This window comes from Oryctolagus cuniculus, chromosome 2 (assembly GCF_051225735.1).
Source record: "Oryctolagus cuniculus isolate XC-2025 breed Fujian yellow rabbit chromosome 2, ASM5122573v1, whole genome shotgun sequence".
Taxonomy (NCBI): Eukaryota; Metazoa; Chordata; class Mammalia; order Lagomorpha; family Leporidae; genus Oryctolagus; species Oryctolagus cuniculus.
This window is the reverse complement of record NC_142868.1, coordinates 177,776,444-177,782,968: the sequence shown is the minus strand read 5'-3', so window position 1 is coordinate 177,782,968 and position 6,525 is coordinate 177,776,444. Positions and strand designations below refer to the sequence as shown.

Sequence of the window (6,525 nt, the reverse complement as noted above, 5' to 3'; positions counted from 1 at the left end):
TGCCCACGTGACGCCACTCCATGTGATGCCTGAGTTATGTGCGAAGGAGGCAGGGACACGTCATTCAGGCTGTAGCCAGCACTACCCAGAGAGGATTTACTGTGGTCCTGGGAAGACTGGGATACAAGGCAGGGAAGTTGCAACCAGTAAGTAGGCAGCATTAACAAGAAGCAGCATTAGACACTGGGTACCTCTTGGGGAAGGTCCAGAAGAAATTAGCAGGAGGAGGGGCTGGCGCTATGGTGTAGCAGGTAAAGCTGCTGCCTGCAGTGCCGGCATCCCATATGGGTGCCGGTTTGAGACCCGGCTGCTCTGCTTCCAATGCAGCTCTCTGCTATGGCCTGGGAAGGCAGTAGAAGATGGCCATGTCCTTCCCTGCACCTGCATGGGAAGACCCAGAGGAAGCTCCTGGCTCCTGGCTTCAGATTGGTGCAGCTCTAGCCATTGTGGCCAAATGGGGAGTGAACCAGCGGATGGAAGACCTCTCTCTCTGCCTCTCCTTATCTCTCTGTGTAACTCTGACTTTCAAATAAACAAACAAACAAACAAACAAAACTCTTAAAAAAAAGAAATTAGCAGGAGGAAAATGGACACAGACAATACCCATTATCACATGAGCCACAATCTCTCCGGTGTCATAAGCTAGCCCTGGCCTCCTCATCTCCAAACTGTGAATGGACACAGCACCCACGTGATGGGGCTGTGTGAGGTTAAGTGAGCCAACGCGTGTGCTGTGCAGTGCCTGGAGCTCGGTGGGACTTCTTTACCTGTTGATGCTGTCCTGTCCCGTCTTCCCCCTTCCCTGCCTTGAAGGAGGAGTCATGCTCTGCCTGCTCAGCTTTTCCTCTTTCTTCTTTTATAAAAAGATTTATTTATTTGTTTGAAAAGCAGAGTTAGGGAGAGAGAGAGAGAGAAAGGGAGAGGGGGAGAGAGAGAGAGATAGAGTCTTCCATTTACTGATTTACTCCCCAAATGACTGCAACAGCTAGGTCTGGGCCAGGTTGAAATCAGGAGCCTGGAACTCCATCCTCGGCTTTCACATGGTGGCAGGGGCTTAAGGATTCAGGCCATCTTCTGCCGCTTTCCCAGGTGCATCAGCTGGGAGCTGGGTTGGAAGCAGAACAGCTGGGATTCGAACTGGCACTCAGTATGGGATGCTGGTGTTGCAGTCGGTGGCTTAACCCACTGGGCCTCCACGTTGGTCCCCTTCCTCTTTCTGAGGCTTGGAGCCGTCCAGCCTTGTCCCTGCAGTTTTCAGAGCCTTTCCTGTGTGGGAGGAGAGAAAGGAACCAGGATGCAGGGCTCGGGCGAAGAATGAAACAGGTCAGCTCGTGGGTAAACCAAGCTCAGATGCGGAGCCGAGAGAAAGCAGGATTTTTGAAGAAAAATAAGTCTTGTAAAATTCCTTTGTCGGGGGAGTTTGGTCAGAGCACTGCCTGGTGTCTGGCCTATGTGGAGACAGTTTTACACATGCTATGTGTTTTCTACCAAAACTAAGGCCCCACACTGCTAGTGTGGCTCCCATTGTATATGCTTCCACATGGAAAATTCCTAGAAGAAATACAAGTGACATTTGTAGCAGTTTTCTCTGGGCTGACAGAAACATATTTTTCACTTTAAGCCTTTTCATTTTACTAACTTATTTTTTCAAGCTGGGCACATATCACTGTCTTAAACTATTTCATATAAATTTTGTATCTAAAAAAAGCTATTTATGAAATACCCATGTTAAGGATTGTGTATGCATTGTCTCTGGTCCTCAAGAGATCTCCCCAATAACAATGAGAGACAGAGAGAGAGAGAGAGAGATTGATTTATCTTATGGAACTGGCTCAAGGGTTGTGACATGTCCAGAATCCACAGGGCAAGCCCCAGGCCAGAAGCTCGGGTGAGAGCCGGTGCTACAGTCTCGAGTCTGAAGCCAGCAGGGTAGGCAGGCTGGACGCTCAGGCAGGATGGCCATGGTGCAGCCGTGAAGAGAATCCCTCCTTCTCTGGGAAACCTCAGGGTTCAGATGCGTGGAGGAGGCCCACCCACATGGGGGGTGGGGAGGAACTCCACTTTGCTCAAAATCTGCGGAGCGTGAATGTGAACCACAACCAAAAATACTATCTCAGCAACATCTAGACTTGAGTTTGACCAAACACCAGGCGCCACACAGCCCAGCCCACCTGACACATAAAATGAATTGGCCAAAGCCTCACAGCTAATAAATGGGAAGCCAGGACTGGAAGCCACATTACTCTGGGGCTAGAGGAGGAGGAGGAAGCCACAGGCACTGGGACACACACATGGCTGCTGGGGCGGGGCTGAGCCCAGGAGCAGGTGGACAATCGCTGGACCAACAAGCAGCTGCCTGAGCTTCACGGCTGAGCCCTGATGCCAGCTCACCATCTCTACGCTCTCTGGCAGCCACACACACCAAGATGTACTGTTATTAAAGAGGCAGTATGAGTGAACACTGCAATGATGGTGTGCTGTTGTATACCCTCCAGGATGGAGTGCACTTTAAAAGGACTGAAAATACCAAGTGTTGGCAAGGACCTGGAACAACTGAAGCTCTCATAAATGGGCAGTGGACATGTATAGCAGTGCAGCGGCTTGGAAACTCATCTATTATAGCTATTAGAGCTAAATCTACTTCTACTCTGCCACATCCCCAAGTGTAACAAACCCAAATGCACATTAGTGCACAAAAGATGTGTAGAGCAACTAATTCATATTCATTTGTTCCTAAACACTAGAAACACCCAATGCTTCTCAGTAGACTGATACATTTTCAGGGGTATATTTATATAGTGAAATATCATACTGCAATAAAAGATAACTAAGTACTGTTACACACAACAACATGACAAATTCCATCAATTATGAAGTGGGAAAAAAAACCAGACCCTCAATATAAAAGTCCATTTGTATGAAGTTTAAGGATAGGTAACACCTTTTTAAGGTGATAGAGGTCAGGAGGGTGGTAACCATGAGAGGTATGGACTGAGAACAGGCACAAAGGAATCTCCTAGGAGTGCCTGGAATGTTCTGGACCTTGAGCTATGTGTTACACAAGTAACTTCATATGCAAAAACAGATCAAGGTTTGTGCATCTTACTGTATGTATAACTCATTGAGGAAAGGCCAAAAATACATATGATTGTGCAAAGGAACAATTTAATGCAAGGAGGTGATTCCCATGGGTATCGTTAAGGGGGGAGGAAAGGGAATGTAATTTGGAAAGGGCACGAGGGAATACAGATGATATTCTCGAAGTGGTTGCATAGGTGGCTACTTATAGCAATTTGTTAACTTATTCATAACACGTTTTATATACTTTTAGGTACATGTGCTATGTTCTACAATAAAAATATCTGAAGCAATCAAGTGAGAAGCTTAGAAATTGTTGCTCTCTTGATGTGTCCAAAGACTGGAAGGACCCTGGCAGATGGCTGCAGCCCAGGGGGCCCCCTCCTGACCAGGGTTCTGCTTCCCGTGTCTGTGAGGAAGGGGGTCCTGGTAGCTTGTCTCTCCCTGTCCCACTCGCTTCAGGGCTCCTGATCGGGAGGCGGCACATCTCCTCGTAGAAAGTTCCATTTCGCTCAAGAAGCGGCATTTCCTTCCCTTGTCTGATGTGTTGATTAGATTTCAGACAGGATTAGCAGGGTTGATGCCATTAAGTAAAAAGTCATCTGCTTTGGAAACAGCCCAGAAAGTCTGTCTGGATTCCATTTTTAAAAGCCTCAAATCCTATTAAGATGAAATATTGAGAACCATGTGGACTTAAGTTGGCTGGGAGAAATCAGAACTCCCAGTACCAGCTGTCTCGTGCAAACACCTGGGTGGGGACAGGAGGTAAGATGGGGACTTTGGCTGTGAGATCAGTGACTTCTCCGCAGCTCTATTCCTCAAGAATGAGTGATCAATAAGTCAAGCACCACCATCTGCCAGCAAATGGTTGGATACATTACAGCACACCCACGCCATGAAGTAGCGTGCATTCATCTGAAAGTGCAACCTGGAGTCACACCCATGGATTTGGATGATTTTCCACCAGGTGTTATTGATCGACAGGAGCAATAAACTCCAGTCTGTAAAAACATCTCCAGCAGGATCCTGTTGTCTAAACTGACGGCAAACAACCCTCCCACTTACGTACACGAGTACTGATGTGCATGCTTATGGGCCTGTGGAGCCAGTCTACATGAATGGAGAAACACACAGAAAGAAAGATGCCAGGTGAACATCAATTACCCAGCAGGATCTCCCTTGGGTGGGCTGAGTGCTGGAGAGGGTGGAGGAGACAGGTAATGGGAAACAAAACGAAAGAAAGCAGCAACAAAAAAGCAGCCAGCAGGGGGCTGACTGCTGCCCTGGTTCAGACACCACTTGGGGCGTCCCATGGTGGCTGCCTGGGTTCAAGGCTGGGCTCTGCTTCTGCTTCCAGTTTCCTGCTGGTCTACACCTGGGAGGCAGCAGACGATGGCTCAAGTAGTTGGGTCACTGCCACGTACATGGGAGACCCACTTGGAGTTCCCAGTTCTGAGATTTGACCTGGCCCAGCCCGGTCTGTGGTGGGCATTTGGGGAGTGAATCAGTGGATGAAAGACCTCTATCTGTCTCTGCCTCTGTCTCTCTTTGCCTTTCAAATTAATAATGATGGAAATAAGCCAGCAGGAATGATACGATCACATGTGTGTGTTTATGTAGAAATGAAGAGGGTGAGAAGTTAGACTACGCATTGCATGTCCACTGTTCCAGCCCCATCTCAGGCATCATCAAGAACAGACAAAGGCTCTGGCCGCTGGAAGCTTACACTCCCTTTGGGGATACAGGCAAACCCACGCAGCACTCAGCGATCAAGTTCAGCATAACTGGACATTCTGCCGTGCCGTGCTGTGCCGTGCCATGCCATGCTCTTGCCACTCTGTTAGGCCGCTTACTTAGTGAACATTTCCTTACCCCACACCAGGCACCAGGCATGACCACTGCCGCTTGGGAGTGAATCTAGTAATGGCAAAAGCAATATAATTAGAGACAGGTACAGAGAGGGGTTCAGTCAATCTGTATCGCAGGGGTTTAACAACTAGGATTTGGACAGTGAAGTGGTCTGGGGGCCTTCACCTTCCTAGGCCTTGCAGCCCATGCACGAGTCACCAAGGCTTCCCGAACACCCTTCTGTTACCTGCATGGAGCAAGGCCCTGGGAGGCGCTGTGGGAGCAGCTCCACGGTGTCTGCGATTGAAGCATTTGAGGCCACAGGAGCACTAAGGCTGAGACTGCACCCACGCATCCACAGGCCAGGGAGCACCAAGGACTGCCAGCAGCCACCAGAAGCCACACGAGGCGAGGAAGGGCCCTGCCCTAGAGCCTGAGGAAGGTGATGGCCCTGCTGATGCCTTGACTTTTACCTGGGAGAAATAGGCTTCTATGGTTCTAAGCCACTCAGTCTGGGGTACTTCACTCTGCTGACTGTCGCTCCCCCTCTTCGTGGAGGAACGACACAGGACCCTACGCTGTTCTTTCGTCTGCTCGGCCCTCCCCGGGTTTGCTGCTGGTTCTTCCCGGGTTGGCTACTGTCCCTTCCACCTCCGTGGAAGGGCGGTTCCCCCTGCCACATTCCCCACTTCCGCGGGGGAGCGGCACACCGCCGGCCGGCTCTCTCGGGGGCTGCACAGGTGTTTCTTCAGATGTTCCCCTTAGATGTTCCTGGTGCATGCCGTCTCTCTCCTCCTTTATAGTCCTCCTCTGCCAATCCCAACTCGGCTGCCCACACGCCGAGTACGCTGCTCTCCTCCAATCAGGAGCAAGTCCTACAGTTTATTGGCTGAACTGGAGGCAGCTGTGTAGAAGCTGTTTTCTTCTCTCCCAGTGCCATATTGTGGGAGAGCAGATGCATAGAATAAGTCTTAATTCCAGTAACTTAGTCTAGTCCGAGTTGCTCCCCACAGCTGACCTTAGGAAATGAATGTAGATGGCTTTGGCTTGCTAGATGTGGGGTAGAACCTTGCTTTTGTTATTTACATGGTGGATGGTCTCAGGGAGTCAAAAGGCTTCTTTGATCCTTGGACTCATCATCTGTAAAACAGAAAGAGCAGACACCCTTCCCCTGCGATGAGGAGTAAGCCAGGCGATTCACCTACAGCACCAGCTCCTAACTCTTTTGCTGTACAGTAAGAAAGGAAATGGACCAGGCTGGGCTGGGGAAGGGAGCAGGTTCTGAGTCCCTCTCCCCTCTGTGCCTTACAATGCAGTGTGGTGCAGCCAGCGACACCTCATCTGCTCAGCTGCAATTGACCTCCAGTAACGACTGGCCTGTTGTGGAAAAGAATGCTGTTGGCTGACGCTGGTCCCTTCCAGCATCAGCATTAATGGTCTAGATAGTGATGCTGTAGAAAATCGGGTTGACGCTGATGAGGGAGGAGGTTAGTTTGAGACAAAAAGACCCAGATTCTGTCCCTGGCTTGGGGACTTTCATCTCAATGGGAATAGCAATACCTTTGGCCTCACAAGGACTTAATAAAAATGGATGAGTTT

The 6,525-nt window shown here is 49.6% G+C and overlaps 1 long non-coding RNA gene across 1 annotated transcript; it reads right to left on the bottom strand.

Moving 5' to 3' along the window:
- Nucleotides 1–853: 853 nt before the first annotated feature.
- Nucleotides 854–5,770, bottom strand: LOC149128158 (uncharacterized). Its single transcript, XR_016230503.1, has 2 exons — nt 5,174–5,770; nt 854–1,266 (listed from the first exon to the last, which is right to left on the bottom strand). It is a non-coding gene; the product is annotated as an uncharacterized LOC149128158 (long non-coding RNA).
- Between the last annotated feature and the right edge of the window lie 755 nt (nt 5,771–6,525).